General features: G+C 40.3%; 1 non-coding gene across 1 annotated transcript; it reads left to right on the top strand.

The window, feature by feature from the left end:
• Positions 1-7,335: 7,335 nt before the first annotated feature.
• Positions 7,336-7,441, top strand: LOC145573493 (small nucleolar RNA R71). Its single transcript, XR_014097500.1, has one exon. It is a non-coding gene; the product is annotated as a small nucleolar RNA R71 (small nucleolar RNA).
• The last annotated feature ends 16,385 nt before the right edge of the window (positions 7,442-23,826 follow it).

Below are 23,826 nucleotides of genomic sequence, written 5' to 3'. Positions count from 1 at the left end.
GCCTGTGAAAGTACCGGAGGGCGGGGATGGATGATTTCCGACGCCTTTGCCGATCTTGATTTGAATTTGGTGTTGCCTTGGGTGATGGTGCCCCACCACTCTTGCTCGTCGTAGCCTTGCCACATCCTCTCGTTGTCATAGGCTCTATGCACTGGGGCCTCGGGATCCCACCCGAACATCCGGTTGAGCTCACTCATTGGAACCTTCCGCGGGTTGTTGAACATACGGAAGTTAAGCTCAAGTTCTTTCACCCCTCGCCTCTCGATGGATTGAAGGTTGAATGAAGAGAGGAATTCGAGGGTGAGCTCCCGGTAAGTGAATGGTGCCTTGGGCTCGGCCTCCGGGTTGTGGGTGAATTTTGATGGAACCTTGATGTTGAGGAAGGTTTGCCACCCGAAGGACTCGGCCATATCCCGGACATCGGCATCGATGCCCAAAGCCTGACAACATTCCTTGTCATAGAAACGGGTGGATCGAACGGCCCGCTTGGAAAGCTCGTTATAGCACTTTTCTTGATAAGGTGAAGCAAACTTCACCTTATAGGGTTGAGGAGGTGTACTGGGCACCGCCGCGGAGCTAGATGCGGCTTGAGAGGATGAACCCTTTTGTGATTTGCGGGAGGAAGACCCGGGCAACATATCTCTTAATCGGCGAGACATGACTTATGCTAAGAGCTTGCAACAAGAAGGAGTACAAAGGATAGGTACCTACAAACAACAAAGAATCCAACTTCAAATACTCATCTCATGAACATAAATCATCCACAATCAAGACAACTAGCCAAAAAAAAGGCATTAAATAGTGAAATGGAAACCACTCAACGAACAAAGACTAGGAAAAATTAGGACATGTGAGAGGGGTTCAATCATCACTTCAAAACATTTGTACATTCAAAACAAGGTGATGGAAGCATTAACACTATCTAAATGCTTGATTTAGCATGTTGAAATAGGAGTAGTCATCCAAATAACACAATGCTCAATAGAACAATTCATCTTGGCAAAAATCATACAAATACCAATATCATATCAAATCAAACAATACTAGCATGAATAGTTGTAGTGTAGCTTGAATTAAACATCAAGAACAAGAATTATGCTAGCATGAGCGAAATTTATCCCATGATACAAGTATGAAAATTTGCAAACAAAACCAACTACAAACTTCATCCAAACAACGTTAAAGCCCAAACATGACAATTTCAAACACATACTACTCAATTTCAACCTATTCAAACACCATAAACTAGTAGTACATGAATGAACAAGTAGTCATGAAATTTAAACAAATTCGAGTCTCCAATACACAAATTAAAAAAAACAAGATGGCTAATTATACTTACAAAATCAACAATTAAGTGAAGTAGAGTAAGAAATTCATACCAAATTGCTTCAAACAAACTCAAAGAACAAAGACCCAAATTGGATGAAATTCGCCGATCTCGACACTAAAAGATGAAGAGTTGATTTTGAGGTGAAATTTGGAGTGAAATTTGTGATTTTGATTGTGTGAGGGTGATTTAAAGTGAGAAATTGTGAGGAATGAGGGAAGTGGATTTCTTAGGGTTTGAGTGAGAGTATGAAATGAGGGAAAAATGAAGAGGAAAGGGGGAAAAACGAGCTTTAAGCTCGTTTTTTTTTCGGAAAATCGTAAGGAGCGGGCGCTCCACGAGGGGGAGCGGACGCTCCCTACTGATAGGAGCAGGCGCTCCATAAGGGTGGAGCGGACGCTCCATTTTTCTGAGAAAAGGCTCTGATTTTTTTTTGGGGGTTATGGTGCGGACGCTCCACAATGTGGAGCGGGCGCTCCACATATATGGAGCGGGCGCTCCACATATATGGAGCGGGCGCTCCCCTCTAGTGGAGCGGACGCTCCATTAGTCTGAAACTTACCTGAGCTGCTGGAATGGTGCGGACGCTCCACTTGGGTGGAGCGGGCGCACCATTCAACTGGTTTTGCCCTCTAATTCCTTGGAATTTGAACTCCTTTCCTTCACTTAGCCTCATATTCTACTCCATTCCTACCCTACAACATCAAACAACAACAATCCAAGTAACCAAATATCCAAATTAATCCAAATCCACAAATCAAAAGACTAAAGAAAATAACGAGAAACTCGGGTTGCCTCCCGGAAGCGCTTTTGGTTAACGTCGTTAGCTCGACGTTCCTCGGGTTGATCAAGGAGGGTTGTATTGACGATGCACGTCACTTAGAGTAACTGAAACCGGTTCATCACTTGGGGATCCTTCAAAATAAGGCTTGAGGCGGTGGCCGTTGACTTTAAAAGGGGAGTGGCCCTCTTGGGAAATTTCATAAGCACCATATGGAAACACCTCCGTAACAATGTATGGCCCACTCCATCTTGATCGGAGCTTGCCCGGGAAGAGTTTCAACCTTGAGTTGAAGAGGAGCACCTTTTGCCCTTTGACAAAATCTTTCTTAATGATTTGAGCGTCGTGCCACGCTTTTGATCTTGCCTTATACATGCTTGCATTCTCATAAGCACTCAACCTCAATTCCTCTAGCTCATGTAACTCTAAAAGCCTTTGCTCCCCCGCACTATGGAGATCAAGGTTGATTTGCTTGATCGCCCAATGAGCACGATGCTCCATCTCCACGGGCAAATGGCAATTCTTCCCATATACAAGTTTGTAGGGGGTAGTCCCAATTGGCGTCTTGAAAGCGGTCCTATAAGCCCATAGAGAATCAATGAGCTTAGAGGACCAATCCTTCCTCGTTCTGGCAACTGTTTTCTCCAAGATCACTTTGAGCTCTCTATTTGTGACCTCCGCTTGACCACTTGTTTGGGGGTGATAAGCAAGCCCCCGCTTGTGAGATACCCCATATTTCTCAAGTAGTCGCACGAAGGTGTGGTGTTTGAAATGTGACCCCCCATCACTAATGATTGCCCTCGGAACACCGAATCTTGGGAAAATCACTTTCTTGAAGAGGTTGACCACCACTTTTGAGTCATTTGTTGGAGAAGCTACGGCCTCCGCCCATTTGGACACGTAGTCAACAGCTACCAAAATATATTTGTTCCCATTTGAGGAGATAAAAGGCCCCATGAAATCTATCGCCCACACATCGAAAACTTCAAGCTCAAGGATGGGGTTTTGTGGCATTTCATCCCTTCTCGAAATATTCCCCACCCTTTGACATCTATCGCAGGTCTTGACAAATATCCATGAGTCCTTGAATAAGGAAGGCCAAAAGAGCATTGATTGGAGAACTTTTGAGGCGGTTTTCTGAGCACTCATATGCCCACCACAAGGAGAGGAGTGGCACATGTGGAGAACACTTTGAAACTCATCATCGGGAACGCATCTCCTCCATAACCCATCAACCCCTCTCTTCAACAAAATCGGTTCATCCCAAATATATCTCTTTGCCTCGTGCTTGAGTTTTCGACGTTGTTGTGAAGTGAAATCCGGAGGTATGGCACCACAAGCCAAGTAATTCACAATATCCGCATACCATGGAGCCGACTTCACCTCAAGAACGTATAGCACATCATCCCTTAAAGCATCCTCAATTGGCAAACCATCATCCTTGAACCTTGCACCGCCTAACCTTGAAAGGTGATCCGCCACCACGTTCTCGGCACCCTTTTTATCTCTCATTTCATAGTCAAAGTCTTGGAGAACTAAAACCCATCTCAACAACCTTGGTTTAGCTTCCTTCTTCCCTATCAAATATTTGAGAGCCAAATGGTCGGTGTACACAATTGTCCTAGAACCAATGAGGTAGGTTCTAAACTTCTCAAATGAGTGAATAACCGTTAAGAATTCCTTCTCGGTGGTTGTGTAGTTTCGTTGAGCGTCGTTGAGAGTTTTGGACAAATAATGTATGACATGAAGCTTCCCATCCTTTTGTTGCCCAAGAACCGAACCAATAGCCTCGTCGCTTGCATCGCACATGAGCTCAAATGGAAGAGACCAATCCGGGCCTTGGACAATAGGGGCGGTGCAAAGGGCCTCTTTCAACCTACAAAAAGACTCATGACAAGCATCATCAAATATAAACTCTTTATCTTGTTGCAATAGGGATGTGAGAGGCTTTGCAATCAAAGAAAAGTCTTTTATGAAACGCCGATAGAACCCGGCATGGCCAAGGAAAGACCTCACTTCCCTCACGTTGGTGGGGGGAGGAAGTTTCTCAATGACCTCTACCTTGGCTCTATCAACCTCAATGCCGGCATGGGAAATTTTGTGCCCAAGAACAATCCCACTTTCTACCATAAAATGGCACTTTTCCCAATTTAGCACGAGGTTAGCCCTCTCACATCTTTCTAAGCAACGAGATAAATTAGATAGACAATCTTCATAGGTGGCCCCTCCAACGGAGAAGTCATCCATAAAGACCTCTATCTCATCCTCAATCATATCACTAAAAATGGACATCATACAACGTTGGAATGTTGCGGGAGCATTACAAAGCCCAAAAGGCATCCTACGATACGCATAAGTACCGTAGGGACAAGTGAAAGTCGTCTTCTCTTGATCCTTGGGGTCAATCGGGATTTGGAAGAATCCCGAATAGCCATCAAGAAAACAATAGAAGGAATGCTTTGTAAGCCTCTCCAACATTTGATCAATGAACGGTAATGGAAAATGATCTTTGCATGTACTTGTGTTGAGTTGGCGATAGTCAATGCACATGCGCCAACCGGTTACAAGCCTAGTGGGGACTAGTTGATCATGATCATTTTTCACCACCGTCATTCCCCCTTTCTTAGGCACAACTTGCACGGGAGATACCCAATCACTATGAGCAATTGGGTATATAATTCCCGCATCAAGAAGCTTAGCCACTTCCTTCCGCACAACCTCTTGCATGGAAGGGTTAAGCTTCCTTTGCCTTTGCCTAACGGGTTTGGCATCTCCCTCTAGATCAATTTTGTGCATTCATAAAGAAGGACTTATACCTTTGATGTCATCAATGGTATAGCCTAAAGCTTTCTTGTGTTTTTTCAAGACATTGATCAAGAGGGAGGTTTGCTCCTCCGTTAGGTTGGAATTAACAATCACGGGGAAAGACTCATTAGAACCAAGAAATACATACCTCAAGCCCAAAGGTAGAGGTTTCAAGTCTACCTTCGGTGCTCCCTTACCATTGGTGTTCTCTTCTCTTTCCTCAACTTGAAAGAGGTCATGGGTGTGAAAAGCCTCCTCCTCCATGCTCTCATCCATGCACTTGCTCTTGCTTTCCTCTAGCAAATCCTCATAGAATTGAATGTCGTCCTTGCGAACACCTAGCTTAGAATCATTCAACAATACATTCTCTAGGGGATCGTTAGAAGCATACAAATGGGAACGAGAGAATTCACTAAGCATGGAATCTAGAACATCTACTCTAAAGCATTCACTACTTGAGGAAGGTTGTTGCATGACACTATTTAAATCAAACTCAATTGAGTCATTGTCAATTTTCAAAGATATTTTGCCTTCCTTCACATCAATAATGGCCCTAGAGGTGGCTAAGAACGGCCTACCCAAGATAATAGGAATCCTTTCATCCTCATCCATTTCTAGCACGTAAAAATCCACGGGGAATGTAAACTTCCCTACCCTAAGGGGGATGTCCTCCACTTTCCTCATGGGAAATTTAATAGACCGATCCGCTAGTTGGAGAGTGGTGTTGGTGGGGGAAAGGGTTCCTACATTGAACTTTTGGTAGACGGAGTAGGGCATGAGGCTCACACTCGCTCCTAAATCACATAAAGCTTTGTCAAACTCAATCCCATTGATAGAACAAGGAATGGAAAAACTACCCGGATCCTTCAACTTAGTGGGAAGTTTGTTGGAAAGGATTGCACTACAATTGGCGGTCAAGCTCACCGTTTCACACTCCCTTCTCCCACTCAAAAGATCTTTCAAAAACTTAGAGTAATGGGGCATTTGTTTCATAGCATCTATAAAAGGGAGGGAAACATGCAAGTTCTTGATCACATCCAAAAACTTCCCAAATTGAGCATCAAGCTTAGGTCTCACAAATCTTTGGGGAAAAGGTAGCCTCTCCTCTCTAGGTTGGAGATTTAGGGGCAAGGGGGTGGTCTCTTTTTCCTTTTGCACCTCAACATCCCTCTCCCTCTCAACATTAGAAGGTTCCTTGGTTCTCTCACTCCCCCTCTCCAACTCTACTTCATTTCGAGGTTCTTCCTCAACTAAGGGGTCACTCCCTACTACCTTTCCACTCCTTGTTGTCATGGCATACAAAGGTTTTGGGTTGACTCCTTGACTAGGGATAGAGGAAGAAGAAGAAGAAGAATTGGAAGCAAGTTGGGCAATTTGGGTTTCAAGCATTTTCATATGAGCATTGGTTCGCTTTTTATCCTCCTCATTCCTCTTCTTTTCCTCCTCATTCCTCTTCTTTTCCTCCTCATGCATCTTCATGATGGCATCTAGCTTAGCCATCACGGGATCATTAGGAGGGGCCTCAATTTGAAGAGGTTGTTGAGGTGGAGGAAGTTGGGATTGATGGAAACCCGGAGGCCTATTGGTTTGGGCATAGTTAGAAACATTTTGGCCCCTATTGCCTCCGGTTCCTTGGTTGGGAACATTGCTTTGTCGATTATTTCCCATGTTACCTTGATCACCAAAATTTTGATTTTGATGGTCTTGGTATCGGGAGTTGGGTTGTTGGTTTTGGTAGCCATACCCTCTTTGGTTAGAGTAGCCTCTTCCATTGAAATTGGAAGGGCCTCCCCCACCATGGTATTGGTTATCATAACCACCACCACTTTGGTTCCAACCACGGTTTCCACCTTGATTCCAATTCCCCATTTGATTGGGGTTTGGCCTCAAGTTCCCTACATTTTCCATTCTAGGAACAAAATTCATAGCATTGACATCTTCTACATTATCATCATATTCATAGGGAGGGGGTTGAACTTCGCAAGCATACACACAATGGGAGGTATCATGATCATAGGTTTCACATTTTGAGCAAAACATGCATCCTTGAGGCATTTTATTATAAGAAGAGGGGAAAGAAGTGGCCATACCATTGCCTCCCTTGGTTGAAGGGGAGGTATTACCATGAGGATTGGACCTTTCTTTCATCATTTCATCCATTTGCTTGGCCATCTTGGAGATTTGGGAAGAAAGGTTGTTGATTGCGTTGGCTTGCTCTAATGCATAGACACCTTTGCTAGAAGTGGCCTCCCTTTCTCCTTCGTACCAATCATCATAGTGCTTTGCGGCCTCCTCTATGATGCATTCCACTTCATCCTCTCCCTTGTTCATGATTGGACCGCCGGCGGCGGCATCTAGGCTTGTTCTCCCTTGAGGTGAGAGACCTCCATAGAAAGTGTGGATGTGTTGATACTTGGGTATCCCATGATGTGGGCATTGACGTTGAAGCTCCTTGTACCGGTCCCATGCCGCACTTAGAGTCTCACCACTCTTTTGGCGAAAGCCTTGGATCAACGATCGAGCCTCGGCGGTCTTCCTATGGTTATAAAATTTCCTCAAGAAAGCCATTGTCACTTGGTCCCAAGTTGTGAGAGAGTTAGGGGGCACCTCCTTCTCTAGCCATTCTAGACCTCTCCCAATTAAAGAAAATGGAAACATCTTGAGACGGATGTACTCTTGAGTCACCCCGTTGGCTTTGATTGTGTCACAATATTTCTCAAATTCTTTTAAATGCTCATGAGGGCTCTCAAATTTTCCACCTGAGAATTGTTTCCTCTCTATCAAAGCAATCAAATTGGGCTTGATTTCGAAGTTGTTGGCTTGAGTGGTAGGAGTTAGGATCCCACTTTGGGCTCTAAAGGCTTCGGGAGCCCCAAGACGACTCAAAGGTGTATTCTCTCCCATTTTAGGACCGTCTTCACCTCCGGACTTAAAGTTTGAAAAGGGGTTGATATCGGGACTTGATAGCGAATTAGGGCTATCTAAGTCTTCACTTGAGGGTGAAGATGGTGGAGTATCTTCCAATTCTCTTACTCCTTCTTTCGTTGGGGTGTAAGAATTTCTACTCCTCGCTCTCGCTTCTCTTCGAAGTAAGGACAAAGATCTTTCTAACTCCGGATCAATGGGAACCAAAGACCTTGAGCGAGTTCGTCCTCTGTTCATACAACAAAGCTAAGGAGAACGTAAGCACTGACAAGTAACAAGAAGTAACAAATACTAAAAGACAAGGAATGAGATAGTCTCAAATGAAGTAGTGAAAAATTAATGGAAGCCAGCTCCCCGGCAACGGCGCCAAATTTGACAAGGTAATAATCGCGTCGTCAAACGACTACACCTCAATCAAATATAATTTATACACCTAAACAAACCTAATACAAGTAAAAGGCAAGTATAGGGGTCGAACCACAAGGAGACATGCATAAACACCACATTCACTACTCAATACTTAAGCTACCTCGGAACAAGAAGTGTGAAAAGTTAAGAAATTAAACTAGAGATTAAGAATGATCAAAACCAAAATAACTAAGCACCAAGGGGAGTAGGTAGATGTAATGGCCAATTGATCATGCAATAACACGGAGGCAAGGCAGTGGTAAACTAAGCATGTAAGAATATCGAATTAAAGCTTAATCTAACCGCCTTCCGGGGTCAATCAAATTCTCCTAACATAGCCTCTATGTTTCCACACTAGAACCATATATTAGAAGGTGCAATCAAAGAACTATCGATAGTAATGAATCTTAACTAAGTCAACTTCCGTTTCTTGTTAGCAAAGATTCACCTTTAATCAACTAACAATGTGCACTTGCAAGAAGATTAAAGAACATCAAACACACAAAGACTTTAATCACCATTAACAAAACCCCAACATCATAAGCATGAATCAATCAACAACTACACCATCCCCACACCCTTGGCTAGGGGACTACTCACAAATCATATTGAAGGCAATATCAATCATCAAATCAATAAGCATCAACATGATCAATAAGCAATTAAGGAAAATCAAAATAAGCAAATAAAACTAAATACAAAAGCAAAGAAAGAGAGTAAGAAATTGCTCATTAATTGAAGATGAAGATTTACAAAGGTTCAAGCAAGCTCCTTCTTCAATATCCAAGTTCATCAATGGAAATCCACACTTTCTCTCTCTACTAATGAAGTTTCTCTCTCTAGATTAGGGCTAAAATGTACATAATGTTCTCATTACAAAACTAGGGGTCTTAATATGCCCCTCACATTACTCTAAAGATGAGTTAAAATGCACGGAAATACCCACGAGAGCGGCCGCTCCATCGAGGATGAGCGGACGCTCCAGAGGGTATTAATCTAAACAGCCGCCTTACTGGAGCGGGCGCTCTCCCAGACAGGAGCGGGCGCTCCCGGTGTGGAGCGGGCGCTCCTCTCTGATGGAGCGGACGCTCCATAAGTCTGGGAAACAGGGGATCAGCAGAGGAAATGGAGCGGGCGCTCCTCTCTGGTGGAGCGGGCGCTCCATAAGTCTGGAAATCAGGAGATCAGACGAGAAAATGGAGCGGGCGCTCCTCTATGGTGAGCGGGCGCTCCTCTTTATAGCTCCGGACTCTTCTCCAAATCCATGCTCCTCTCTTCCGCTATTCCAATGCACTCAAAAGGTTGACTAAGCCTCGAGCAGGACCACGCGAGCACTCCATCAAACCTGCTCAAACACTCATACACAAACATAAGCATAGAAAAGAGGGAAAGCGGCAAAGCAAGGCCAAAAACAAAGTAAAAAGGAGGGGAAAACACAAAAAGGAACAAGGCAAAGAAATCTAAAACAAAGTGCTTGAAAAGGCTCAAACAAGTGTCAAGTGAAGGGAAAAACCCTTAAAGAAAAGGGTAAAAGGGTGGTATAAATACCACTCATCACTTTGAATAAGCTTGGGGGTATTAGTTTGTTTTTGTTTGGTGACTACTTTGTTTTGGTGTTGAAATTTGGCCAATCTTTGCTTCACAACTTAGGTGTACCACCAAATTCTAAAAATTAAGCCTACCGTCAACCTTTTGCCTTTATGTTACAACCTTTGGGAAAGCCCTTTTGATCTAGTGGTTGAGTCATATACCGAGGGAGGGCATTATGAGTTAAAGCCTAAGGAGAGGGGATGCAAAATCAAGATGTCGAGAGAACCTCAAATTTATTGTTTTTCCGGTTCCTTCGAGGAACTATAGAGATGCTTGCTAAAAGAAGATCTGAGGTCAATTGGGAAAATGTGCTAAAATTATTTTTAGATGAAAATGAATTGCGTTTTGGTAGTTCTCTATACTTAGCATGTCCTATGTTTCAATCAACCCTCGATATCTTAGAACGTGCTTACCTTTGTTGTTTTAGAAGGTTTGATATCCTCTCGTGTTTTGACCATGTGCAAAAGTCCATTGTATAAGCACCACTTTTTCTTTTCTCTGTTTATGCTTTGCCTCTCTTTACATAAGAGTTATGGGTTAATCTCTACGAAAATGAGTTAGTGTATATTCTTCTATTCTGTAGTCTTTCTCATTTCTTGCTTGCCTAAATAAGGTCATCATTTTCCTTTCGAGCCTTTAGGCAACCCATACGAGTCAGAGTTCCAAGACCTGTTCAAGGGGGTGGTGGAGAGAAGGGACTCCCCCTTGATTTTGTTTTGCTCGAGGGCGAGCAAAGGTTTAGCTTGGGGGAATTTGATGAGTGTCCTTTATGGCACTCTTAGGCTAGGTTTCTTTGCAGTTTTATGCTCGTGGTTTTGCATAATAATGCTTGTTTTGCATGTTTGTGTGTAAGTTTAGAGAAATATGTGTTTTTGAAGGTTTTCTTTCTATTTTATTCATTTCTCGGTTATCTTTTCTCGCTTCTTCGTTTCTTTGACTTGTTTTGTAGGTGTGTTGAGTTTCCCGAGGTTTAATTATCAAGAAGGAAGCTCGAGCGCGCTCAAGGAAGTTGATGGAGCTAAGTTCGGGAATCCAAGCATGCAATTCAAGTTATCTCCGCGAGCACGAGAACCTTGAAAGCATGCTTTAGCTCGAAGTGTTTAAATGCTAGGAAGATAAAGGAGCTGCCCTTCTCTTGAGCATCGCCTCGAGTGCACTAATGATAAGGACGCTAGGGAGCGTGGAGATCGATCGAGAAAGCGAACGAAGCAAGGCCACGAGCACCAAGCAGGGGTGCCCGCGCGTAGCATTGGTGGTGCGTGTGCGCAGACCCACCTGTGCACGCGCGCGGCCAGGTGGTTTGCACGCACAAGGCGCCCCGCTCTCCTTCGCTTGATTTTATATTTATACCCTTAAACTTTTCCTTTTTCGAAAAAACGACTTAATTTGTACTTGACACTTATTTTCCAGAAATAGTAGAGAGAGAAGCTTACGATTACTTGATTGTACTTGAATTTGATCTTTGATTTCAACTTGATCTTGGATTTCTTCTTCACATAAATGAAGTTTGTGAGATTTCTTTCCTTTGAATTTACTTTATTTGCAATTTCCTTTAAATTCTTGAATGTTTGATTTGAATTTCATTATTTACTTTAGAATTTGTTGAGTGATTGATTTTCTTCTTGATTAAACTTGAAATGAATGTGATTGTGATTGAATTTGTTTTGTTTTTCAATTTCACCATGATTAGTGAGTAGATTAGTTGCTAGGGAGAAGGGGAAGCATGCTTGGTTGATGATTTTTGCTAGTTGATGATCCTTGATTGATTGAATTGTTGCAATTAAATTGGTTGACATAGTTGTGCATGTGACTAATTAGACTAGGAGTGATCAACCTATGAGATTAATCTATATTGCATTGCAAATTTCAATGACATGAACCTTGATTTGAGAATTGCTTTAATTAATTGAATTCAATTGTGATTTTTCCTAGTTAACCATTCATAGTGAACCCTAGCTTGGTTTGTAGGGGATAGCTCTTGAATTCCATTAATTGAAACTATTGTTTGTCCTTTGCAATGTTTGAATTGATTGAGTAATCCTTCAATTAGCATAATCATTGAGCTTGCATGTGAAACCTATATCCCTAGTGTTTAGTACATTGAATTTCTTGATTTATCTAGCTTTCTCGATACCTTAGTTACCAACCCTATCTTTCTACAATCTTCGAAGTAGCTTGACCTAGGCTATAGCTTGCACCTACTCATTCCTTTGGGTTTGACCCTTGACTTACCATATACTCGTATTAGGTTGGTCGAGTGTTTACAAATTTTGTTTGGCTCTAGGAAAGGGTAGAAAATGACCTACTTTTCCCTACGTCCATCATTTAAATAACCTCGATTAGGGATAATTTTCGATTATAATATTCAATGTTCACTTAATAGGTGTTTCTTTATCCAAGACTGGTCTTGATACCCTATTTTGAATATTCTCATAATCTAATGGACTCAATATTTAATCCTAAACCACAATTAAATAGAAATAGAGTGATAAAATTGCATGAAATTAAATTACTCCAAAGCTTGAATGGTTCATCGTAGTGTCTTACATTAAAATGTTCAAAATTAATTAAAACACTTAACAGGGAATTCAAAGCCAATCACCAACGTGTCTGATTCCCATTGCCTCAATGTTCTTGTAGTGCTTCACTTGAGGTAGAGTTTTAGTAAGTGGATCGGCTACATCGTCGTCCGTTCCAACTTTACAAATTTTGATTTCACCCTCTAACTTTCATTCCCTTATCATGTAAAATCGCCGCTTGACATGCCTGACCTTCTGATAATCCATTGGCTCTCTGGTCTGAGCAATAGCTCTATTGTTGTCATAATAGAGGGCTATTCGACCCTTGATGGAGGGTACAACATCAAGTTAACCAACAAACTTACGAATCCGAACTGCCTCCTTAGCTGCTTTAGCAGCTGCCAAGTATTCGGCTTCAGTTGTAGAATCTGCAGTTATGCTTTGCTTGGCACTCTTCCAACTAAATGCTCCTCCATTTAGATAGAATACGTATCCAGACTTTGATTTGAAATTGTCTCTGTCTGTTTGGAATCTTGCGTCGGTATAACCTTCAACAACTAATTCATCTAAGCCACCATATACCAAGAATTTATCCTTGTTCCTTTTCGGGTACTTTAGGATATTCTTGGTCGCAGTCCAATGCGCCTCTCCTAGGTCTTATTGGTATCGGCTCGTAGCGCTCAAGGAATACGATACATTTGGCCTAGTACATATCATGGCATACATGATCGATCCACTAAGCGAAGCATATGGAATCTGATTCATCCTTTCCCACTCATCAAGTGTCTTTGGACACTACTTCTTGCTTAGGGTTATGCCATGTGACATAGGCAGGTGACCTCACTTGGCCTCCTACATGTTGAATCGAGCCAGTTCCTTATCAATGTAAGTACTCTGGCTTAATCTAATCATCCTCTTAGATCTATCCCTATAGATCTTGATGCCCAATATGTAGTAAGCCTCTCCCAAGTCTTTCATTGAAAAACATTTTCCAAGCCAGGCCTTTACAGACACCAGCATCGAAATGCTATTTCCAATGAGCAATATGTCATCGACATATAAGATTAGGAAGGCGATGTCACCCCCATTGACCTTCTTGTAAACACAAGACTCATCTAGATTCTTGATAAAGCCAACTTACTGATGGCTTCATCGAATTGCAGATTCCAACTTCTACTAGCTTGCTTTAGCCTATAGATGGACGTTTTAAGCTTGCATACCTTCCCAGTATTATTTTGGTCAACAAAACCTTCAGGCTGTGTCATATATACAATTTCTTCCAAAATTCTATTAAGGAAGGTGGTTTTGACGTCCATCTGCCATATTTCATAATTGTAATATGTAGCAATCGCTAGGATGATCCGAACGGATTTAAGCAATGCGACGGGAGAAAAGGTTTCATCATAGTCAATACCATGAATTTCCCTTTAACCTTTTGCTACCAGTCTAGCTTTGTAAATGAATAAATTTCCATCTTTGTCGGTTTTCAATTTGAAAATCCACTTACATCCGATAGGTGTGTAACCTTCGGGTAAGTTAACCAAGTCCCATACTTGATTTTCAAACATGGAATCCATTTCAAATCTCATGGCCTCTTACCATTTAGCGGAGTCGGAGGTCGCCATCGCTTGCTTGTAGGTTGCCGGTTCGTCTCCATAAACTAATAGGATGTCTTGATTCTCGGTTAATATGATACCAAGATACCTATCAGGTTGAGACCTTGGCCTCTACGACCTACGTAGGGTGATGGATTAAGAAATTTCATTGTCGGTTTAACTTTGCACGTTTTGACCAACTTCAATAGATGCTTTTTGAGCACTTTGACTGTCAATTTGGTTTTGTTACTCGTCCTCTCGAACTTCATCGAGTTCGATTTTCCTCCCGCTTGTCATTTTGGAAAGGTGTTCCTTTTCCAAAAAGACACCATCACGAGCAACAAACACTTTGTGCTCGGATTTGTTGTAGAAGTAATACCTTTTGGTTTCTTTTGGGTAGCCCACAAAGAAGACCTTGTCAGATTTGGGGTGAATTTTGTCAGAAATTAATTTCTTGACATATGCTTCGCAACCCCATATCTTGATAAAAGACAACCTGGGAGGTTTCTTCGTCCATAATTCTTATGGAGTCTTTTTTACAGCTTTTGATGGAGCACGGTTCAGTGTTAGTGCCGCGGTTAGAAGACCCATTGTTAATCGCACCATGTCTAGCAAGGTTCAATTTCTCCTTTCGGATACTCCGTTCCATTGTGGAGTTCCTGGAGGTGTCAATTCTGAAAGTATACCCTTTTCTTTCAGATGGTCATCGAATTCTTGGTTCAAGTACTCACCACCTCAATCTGATCGAAGGGCATTGATTTTCTTGCCAAGCTGGTTTTCAACTTCACTCTGAAATTGTTAAAACTTCTCAAACGATTCAGATTTCTACGACATAAGGTAGATATATCAATATCTACTATAGTCGTCTGTGAAGGTGATAAAATATCGATGGTCGTTTCTTATGGTTGTGGTCATTGGTCCACATACAACGGTGTGTATTAGGCTTAACAAGTCACTTGCCCTTTCTCATAACTTGGAGAATGGCTGCTTTATCATCTAGCCTAGTAAACATCCTTCGCAATTTTCAAACGATTGTAAATCGAATGAGTCAAGAACACCTTCTTGTAGAAGTTTCATGATGCGTTTGATTGTTAATGTGGCCAAGACGACAATGCCACAAGTATGTTTCATCTGACCCAATGGTCTTAGCTTTCTTAGTAGTATTTTAGATAAACGTGTCATGCCATAAACATATAGGCAAGACTTTTGAAACAATAGTCTTGTGATCAAAACAAAACGACGTCCAACGTCGAAAGATCAATGTATGGTTGACAATAAAACTTAAACAAGTTCTATGCTAAGACAAACTATGTGATTACAAGCCTTTCCGTAAAGATTGTCTTCTTCTTCCGCTTGTATATCCACATCCACTTGGTAAGCTCTTCTCACTTGGTTCCTGAAATAGGAGCATATAGTGAGTCATTAATGGTATCTAATACCTTATGAATGGCTTGTATTCAAGTGTAAGTTTATAAAGAAGATACCCGAGGTAGAGGCTTCTCTTCCCTTTGCCTCATCTTCTAGTTACATGCTTGATAGGAATGATGTCCTTCGAACAAGTGTCTTATTCTGATAGAGGGTTCAGAATTATTAGAAAGCTAATTACTCAGTGAGGTCAAGTGATCAAAATTCCTAGTTGGAGCCCGATTCCGATCAGTAATATTAATGTATAATTAATATTACAGCTTAATCTTGACTGAACCCTTCGGGTCACACTCAAGCAATTAACGATCCGACACGACGAATTAATCCGGAAGGAATTAATGAGTAGCTCGCGTATTATGAACATAGACGTCGGAAATCGAGCTAGGGTCGTCAAAACCGAGCGTCGTAAGTCGAGTCGATTTTAGGAATCGACGAGTCGGGAAATCAAACAAACAACAATTTATAAATATATCCCTAGCCTCGGAATGCCCCGTGCAATCCGAGGGCTAGAGCAATATAACTAGCCAAGGAAAATGCCGCAAGGAAGACTCGGCCACAAGCTCAGCATGATTAGCATGGCCGAGCATGCTGCCCGAGCATGCCTTGTGTGCAACGCAAAGGTATAGTTTCTAGCCACGAATTCTAGGCATGCCAACATATGCGCAGCGCACTAGCAAGGCCAACATCAGAGCATGGCTCGTTAGGCCTCGCTGTGCATGCCGCGCCTAGCAGCAGCAGCCCGGAAGCATGTGTGGCATGCCTGCTGGGCCGCACAAGCATATGGGAATGCTGCCAGGCCCATCCGAGCACTTGGCCGCCGGAGTGGCACACCTTGGTGCCTAAGGCTGGGTGCTAGCGTGGCATATGCTCGTTGGTTTAAGTGGGAACCGGTCATGCTTGCTCATGATTGGTTAAGGGGTTTTACTTGGGGATCAAGTTGACCATGTGGTCCTCCTTGTGGTCCTCACCTAACCACTCCCATGTGCTTGCCAAGTGTTGTTTGAGTATTTTTGTTACTATTTAATTTAATTTAGAATTAAATTAATTGCTTATTTTTCTCACACTATCATTTCTCCCACATGGAAAGATGTTTGAAATTTTTGGGAGCCTTTGCCTATAAATACCAACCTTAGGAGTTGGGATTATTCACTTGAGTTGGAATTCAAAAAGGCATCTCCATAATAGTGAGGAAAACTTTAAGTTCACATAAAACTCGAGTAGTTTTTTTAAGTCCGAACTCGGCTAAACTCCGAGTTAGAGACCGTTTTCGGGTCGTGGTTGCGGGTGGACTATCGTTGGAGGTCTACACGCTTGCGAGACTCAGCTTTCGAATTAAGAGCTCGTCGAACAAGCAAATCACGCGTCAAGGGTAAGATGGTCTTTTTACTCTATCTTGTTATTTATTTCTTTTAGTTATATTAATTGTGAGCGGGTCTTGGGGTCGGGTTTTGTTCCCCGGAAAGTCGAACTTTTCGAAACCCAACAATTCTGCATTTTCTCTTGTAGTGACCCTGCCTACTACAGTAGAAGCATTGCATCTTTTCCTTGTTCTTGAACTCCCTCTTCTTTGCCCTTAGAGCAAGTTTGAGCTTAGTACTTTCGCAAGAATCGGCTCTTTGAAGCTCATGGATAACCTCCATCAAAGAGAGTTTGTTCACATTGGCGGTTAGCCACATTTTCAATGTAACATAACCCGAGTGGAGTGAACTTAACAGCATATGAGCCGCTTGCTCATCCTCCACCGGCTTGAAAGGAATGGTGTCCTTCAAACAAGTGTATTATTCCGATAGAGGGTTCGTAATTATTAGAAAGCTAATTATTCAGTGAGGTCAAGTGATCGGAATGCCTAGTTAAAGGTCGCTTCCGAACAGTGATATTAATGTATAATTAATATTACATGTTAATCTTGACTGAACCCTTCGGGTCACACCCAAGCAACTTACGATTCGACACGACGAATTAATCCGAAAGGAATTAATGAGTCGCTCAGTACTATGAACATAGACGTCGGATATCGAGCTAGGAGCGTCGAAACCGAGCGTCGCGATTCGAGTCGTATTAATAAAAGACGAGATGGTAAAATCAATAATTAGTCAACAATTACTAAAATACCCCTAGCATCATAACGCCCGGAGCAAACCGAGTGCTAGGGGAAAGAGGTGCTAGCATGCGCATCGCACCAAGCCAAGGGTGCTGGGTGCGCATGGCTAGGCAGCTGGCGTGGCGCTAGCTAGGCTAGCAGCACTAGCCGCACACAAGTGCACAAGCAGCCCGAAAGCTCTCATGACATTCTCTATAAATAACCACCTTGGGATTTGGAGAAAGTCACTTGAGTAGGAACTCAATAAGGCATCTCCACTTGAGAGAAAACCTTTAAGTTCATATAATACTCGAGTAGTGTTTTGGTCTGACATGGATAAACTCCAAGTAAGAGACCGGTCGGGTCGAGTTGCAGGTGGATACCGTAGGAGGTCTCTACGCTTTCAAGACTTGGCTTTGAAGTAAGAGCTCCGGGTGTGAGCGAAGCACGCGACAAGGGTATCATCGTCTTTTCTCTCTTTTTATTAATGTCATTTAGTTATATTAATTGTGAGCGGGTCTTGGGGGTCGAGTTTTATTCCACGGTAAGTTGGACTCATCGAAACCCAAAAGTGGTATCAGAGCCTTGCTCATTTATTTTTATAACTAAAAATTTTCAAGGGTTTAAAAATGGATTTAATTTTTGGTTGTGATATTAATTAGATTAGTAGCTCAATTTTATTAATCTTAATCTCGTTTTATTAAGAACTTTGGCACCAAAACCCAGATTTTCGCCTAAGACTAGTGAATTTGGGTGGAATCAATATTTTGGAAACATTCTAATTCTTTCAAGGTTGCGAAAAAGCCAAATTCTTCCCAGAAATGCCTGTTCGAGGGATTTTTCGTTTTAACGAAAAATTTTAAATCTTTTAAACCTTGAATCTTAATGGCATATTAATTGTGATTATGCATATGGTTCTTTCCTTTATGCTTCTGCAATTTTAAACCACTTTTGAGCATAATTACTTTGTGTTACTAAATTCCATGTATGTTTATTGAACCTTTTTTATTTAATCATTTATTAAGTTGATTGGAATCATAATGTTTCAATCTTGTGATAGAATTTTAATTAATCTTCATATTGGAAGATATAACTTTTCAAGGATTCACAAGTTAAAGTTGGAATCTTTATTTTAATTTTTATGTTCATAATTCCAACTCCCTTTTTTTTTAATTTTGTCAAATCTCATGATTAATTTATGTTGGTTAAATTAATAATGAGAATAGCCCTTATTCATTTTGTTGCATCAAGTTGAACCAATTTTATTAAAGAATAGTTCTTGGAAATAATTTTGGTTTTGTGCACTTGAATGAATTTATTAAGTTGGACTTGTTATAATTTTTTATTTTTGCTTAATAAATTGATTCTAAAATTAATTTAGAATTGATTAGAAACGTCACACAAAATCGAAAAAAAATCCCGAGGCACAAGCACGCAAACTAAGGCACAATAGCCACGAGCTTCTCTCGGGCAGCAGGGCTGCTCGCGCAGCCCATATGTGGCTGCCGAAGGATGTTGGTTGGTGCGCTTGGTGCATGTGGTGCTAGGAGAGTGCTGGCTTGGTGTGCGAGGGGCATGTGATAGGATGCAAGGCGCAACAGGAGTGCTAAGAAACTACAGCTAGACGTGCATCGAGTGCGCGCTTCCAGGCAGTGCCTCACAGCATCTCGGCATGCAAGGCCAGGGCTGCTAGGCAGCGCCCACCACTTGCGTGCATATAAGTGCTAAGGGGTGCTAGCCTAGGACAGTCGATGCATTTTGTCTCTCGGGGTTTTAATTTTGGGTTTTGCCGTTTTAATTATTTAATTATGCTTAAATTATTTTAATTAAATTTTGGAGGCTAGGCCTCGGTTTTGAGCGGCACTTGCACAATTTTATTTTGGTAAAATTTTGAGTTTACCGACTTAATTAATTGGATTAATTAAGTTGGATGCGAAATTCAGTGGTAGCTTCAAATTTTAATTGCGCTTAATCACATAATCGGTTAAACAACTTTGACAAGTTTTAATTAGGCAAGTTGATCGGATTAACCACCTAAATTAGTTACTAGTTTACGCGTGTTTGTGCATTGTTACTTGATTATCGTTGTAAAATGCATGGGACATTCACATCTAGTGGATGGATGAATGGAATGTATATTCTCTCACAGGTTTTATGAAATGGCAACTAGTGGGGCCCGATTAGATAGAAAATACGGACCGCGTTTCGTCATGTATTTTTGTAAATCTAAATACGGTTTGCAAACCGTTGAGTATTTTTGTACCTTAATATTTAGATTAGTCCTAATCGTAGATACTAGTATTTGCATTATTTTGGTTATGTCTTGAAGACGGTGTTTCTTGGAAGACAAAGCCATAAGGTTGCAATTCAAGACCCTTGAAGACTTGAAGACTCATGGGGTCATGCTAGTTGCGAAATACATCATTTACTTATGTTTTCGATATATATTTATGCTTATATGTATGAATAATATGTTAGATGCATGTCTAGGATTTCGAATGTTGTGATGATTAATTAAGTTCACTTAAATCAACCAACATAGAAACCCTAGGTCCCTAAAATATTAAGTAAAACTCGCTATTCCAAAACAACACTTACCGGCCTAATGAGAGTAGTGATGGGCTACGCCAAAGCGAGGCATCACTATTACTCCTAGGAACATAAGGTATATTGATGGGTTTGACAAAGCAATACATCGCATACATGTTGGTTTTGGTTATACTTAACGATATGAGTGATGGAGTCCTAACATGTCGTGCCAAAGAGGATAAATTGTTGAGAGAGCATTAGATGCGACGATTCATCTAACCAAGAGTGGCTTGGAGCCATTAGCAAAGAGTTGCTTACCTTAGAGTAATAAGTGTTAAGACAAGCTAAAGCATGCTTAATCACTCATTGATTCTTTGGATCTTGGAATTGCCTTATTCTCGCCAAATGGGGACATATTTTAATGCGTGGATAAGACGCTTAATAAGATTGGAAGTTTGCATGAATGCTTTTAAATTTCAAACTTATTACGTTATTTTCTTGATAAATGGTTATAATTTGCACTTATATTTGTAGAATCTCAAATCAAATTATATTGTTTTCAATGATTGGTAAAGGAAATCTTGGAGAATAGTTCTCAAAGAAAGAAAAGGCATTTCTAAAATACAATTCTCATAAAATTACTTTTATAACTAAGTTCATAAGGATGGTTGGACATCATGTATTCAAAATACTAGGTAGTTTTTATAATCATGAAGTATTGAGTGGGGAACTCAAATTGTCAGAAGTTGACAACCAACATATCTTTTCGCTTCATACACTAATGAGTACAACTCATTGATGTATTAATTCTAGTACGAATTAAAGGAGAAGGTGGAACTTTGTTTTACGGCGCACTAGATGCTTAATCATGCCTAACAAAGTATAAAAGTCAAAACACTTAAAGAAACGATTCTTAAAGGTTATGAGATGATAAATAAATAAGAAATATAGGAAACAAGGAAAAAGGAAAAGGGATAAGACTCCATTTCTACTAAAGAGTTCATGTTATTTTAGTTAACTTAGCAAGTCATTATCTTCACAAGTATCAGATACTGCTTGAGTGTTCCACTTTGAAAGTGACCTTAAACCATTTAAGTAAAGCTAAGTTATTAACTAACATGCTTAAAATGAAGCAAGAAGAGCTAGATCAGTTATAAGGTCGTATGCTTTCTTTTAAAACCTTTTAAGCTAAAGCTGGAACAAATAAATGGTTATTATGTTCCATAATCAGCAAACCAATCCGTTAACACACGGAAAGATTCACATTCAAATTAAAGAGCAATAGTTGCGAATTTATTTGAATGGCATGGTTGTCTAAACCATGAGTCAAGAATGCTTGATTATAAACAAATATTTCCCTAACATGAAAACTCACAAAGTTCAAATCATTGGCATGATTTGTGTTCCGAACATCTTTGGCAATGTCACATTAACAAGATCGTACTCAAGGCTACATAGGCTCTTGACAGTTGATCGATTCGGAATTGTTTTAAGACAAGCAAGTCTTACTTGTTGAAACCGACAAAGTAAAGAACTATTGTTCTTGGTATAGACAATTGACTCCGAAAGCTAAAGAGGATTCAATCACTTTAACGTTTCACGAAGAATTTGAAAGAATATGGCTATATTCATCAAATGTGAACAAAGTTGATCTTGAGTAGCTCAAAAGTTCAGTGAAGTATAGAATCGACTTGGCAAGATATCAAACAATGCCTAGATTAGATCAAGTGATATTTGCTTGAGCCAAGTGTGACTATCTCAAAGCTATGAAATGGAAATTTTCATAAATAACTCTGTAGAGATCATCGTATGTCTTCACGGAGACTCGATGCCATTTGAAAATGACTCGAACGATGATGAATCAGATCCCTTCCTATAAAACTCTTAAAGATTTGCACAAAAGACTAATGTTACATAAATAAAATGTCGAAGCGAAGAAAGGACACCATATTCAGTTATGGATAGAATTAACTTCTAAACGTCTTTTCAAGTATATGTCTAAGGCTCTTAGCCTCAGTGGCAACTCACTTGTTCAGTGGGAGCTAAGTTGCTCAGTGTGAGCTAAGTGGCTCAGTGGGAGCTCACCGGCTTAGCAAGAGCTAGGTGGCTCAGTGGGAGTTTAAGGGCTTAATAAAGGCTAAGATAGCTCAAGAGAGAGCTAACTGTTTGTTTCACAACGAACTTTTATCCAAAGACAATATACATGTCTCTTTGTAAGTGAGACTACGGGCATTACCTCCACAACCTAATTGAGAACATAGTGTTTGTTGCTCTACGTGGTCTTTCTGGAAAATAACACATTTCCAAAATGACTAGTGGGAGGAAAATAAACTCGATGACCATCGAGATTAGCAACAAACTAAAACTGAGAATCTCGGAAGACCTTAAAAGGGCTTCGTGAGAATACTTGATCAAGAATACTCAAAAGGACTTTACAAGTGCCTTAAAAGAGAATTCATTACTCACAAAACTTCAGAAAAGTTAGAGTAAGATCAACATAATCAAAGGGCTTTGAAAGCGCCTTGAAACTCAGTGTTTGATGCAATTGCCCCGTATAGGCATAGAATTCACCAAAGGTTTGGATTGAATCCTATAAATTTATATTAAGTTAGAAATAAACCTAAGACTTACAAGCATACTATTTACTATTAGTTAGTAAGGGAATAAATGTCTTGTAAACTAGCTACGAAAATTCCAAATTCTGAATAATGGTTAGAAGCCATAAAATCCAAAATAGACTCCATGTTTGAAAATCATGTTTAAAACTTGATTAATTTGCATGAAGGGTGAAAGACCCATCGATCGCAAATAAGTTTTCAAAGAGAAAACTAACAAATGTGGAAATGTATATGCATAAAAACCTATTCACCAATCGAATGCTCAAGTCTTTTCGTAATTATTATAGCAAAATTGCAAATATGAAATATGGAAAAATAGATACAAAAACTGCCTTCCTAAAATAGGATTTTGGAAGTTACTATGAAAGTAGTCTAAGGGTTTTGAAAATCTAAATAATTCTAGATTTGAAAGCAAAATCAAGAAATCCATTATGGGATTGAAGGAAGAATTGCATAAAGGAATTGGAACGTGTTTTTTCATAAAGTTAATAAATGATTGACTTATGGAGAAATATAGAAATTCTTGTGGATAAAAAGTTTAGTGGGAGCAAGAGTCAATCTTGTAAGGTCCAAAAAGAATTTTATGAACTCTATTGTGAAATAACTATCAAAAGCAAATGCTTAGATTTGAAAGTATTTTCCACAATGGACTAAGCTAAAGACGATACTTAGTACACATTGGGAATTAAGATCTGTTGTATAGACTTAATAAAATGTTTAAACGAGTAAAGGAATTTACCGTGTTAAACATGAATTGAAAGACTTTGAAAGGCTTTCGACCCACATGTATAAAACTATATAAATGTTTGAACTAAGTATAAGTTAGGCTAAATACTAAGTCAAACAAGAAAGACTCTAGTAGAGACTTTTAACCGTATCACATAGCACACAGTTTAGCAAGTCTTAGTGAAACTGGATGAGTTAAAATGTAACATAGATGGAATAAGATTAAGAATCACTCTACAATTAAATTCATCATGTACCATGCGATATGGAATTGTCACACGACTTACTTGCTTAGAGCATATGAAATATATATATAGTACCAATCAACTTGAATCTATGTAATAGATCGTTAGATTATGATCAAGAACATCCAAAGCACTTGGTTAAATATGAGGATGAGTTCTTGATGCATGGAAACAAATATAATCTGAGCATTGATGTTGCAAGGTAAACCTTGACAAGGATCAGATCCTTAACAAGGATGCCATTTATAAA

Source organism: Chenopodium album, chromosome 12, assembly GCF_948465745.1.
Source record: "Chenopodium album chromosome 12, dcCheAlbu1.1, whole genome shotgun sequence".
NCBI classification, from domain to species: Eukaryota; Viridiplantae; Streptophyta; class Magnoliopsida; order Caryophyllales; family Amaranthaceae; genus Chenopodium; species Chenopodium album.
Note: the sequence above shows the minus strand (reverse complement) of the source record. Positions and strands in the feature narration are given on the sequence as shown.